Here is a 1,053-nt window from a genome sequence, read left to right on the forward strand (position 1 = left end):
CTCACCACCGGTAGATTCAAATCAGGGCGTGGGCGTCAGGCACGACCTCGCCCCTTTAGAAGAGCCCGCACATGAGTTTGGTCAAGGACGCTTGTGGGCATGCACTTCGGAAGAGAAGGCTTGTTAAAGAGCATCAAATTAGCGGGGAGATCTGCTGGTGGGTCTGGCACCACAACCCTTTGTCACCCTATGAAAGGAATTGTTCCATGGGTGAAGTCGAAGTGCGATGACTTTCATCTGCGGTATGGGTCATTACGTCACGCTAGAAACGCAACAGGCGGCGGCCGTCAACTTTCTCTATTTTCTGTGTTGGAAAGTGTTTGAAAGACTAATGACCAGTTGCTAAAATGCGGCATGGTTTCGTTGTTGTCGAACTCTGGAACTCATTCGCTGAGGAAAAGTATAATGCAGATTGTTGAGGCCCGCGGCTTTTACGTCCTGTGCAGACAGTGCGTTTGTGCGGATGAAACATAGCGAATGGATAAAGAAGATGGCCAAGGACAGGTTGGCATTTCTCAAAGCGTATGATAACAGTAATGAACCAAGATCTGTGGACCAAGATCTGCTGAGCAGTGAGGCGGGTGCCTGGCAGAGGGATCTAACATCACGCACACGTGTACACAACACATGAATGAGATCGCCGTCGTTCGACACTGCCGTTGCCGTTGCCGCTGCACGGAAGCGTAAGAAGGGTTTCGCAGCTCTTTGCCACAACCCCAAGCCCGCTGATAGCAGGTTTGGGAAGGCGTAGCTTCGGCACCGTGGGTAGGCTTACCTCTGACAATGAGCGAAGGCAGGTGGCGACTGCACTGGTTTCCCAACCAAGCACAGTTCAAGTTCAGAGTGAAGCATCCCGTAAAATTGAGAGGCAGCAGGGGGAAGGGCGTACCGTTCTGAGAGAACTTACTCAGCTTTGTGGCACCCCGAAGGCGAACAGGGTTGCGCTACATATTCACTCAGGTTCTTCGACCAAAACCCATCTCGTGCCTGACACGCTCGCACGAACATTGCAGTTTAGCCATCGTGGCTCGGCAAACAGAATGGGCCCTTACT

The sequence above is a fragment of the Chondrus crispus genome, genomic scaffold (genome assembly GCF_000350225.1).
Source record: "Chondrus crispus Stackhouse genomic scaffold, scaffold_386, whole genome shotgun sequence".
In the NCBI taxonomy this organism is placed as follows: domain Eukaryota; phylum Rhodophyta; class Florideophyceae; order Gigartinales; family Gigartinaceae; genus Chondrus; species Chondrus crispus.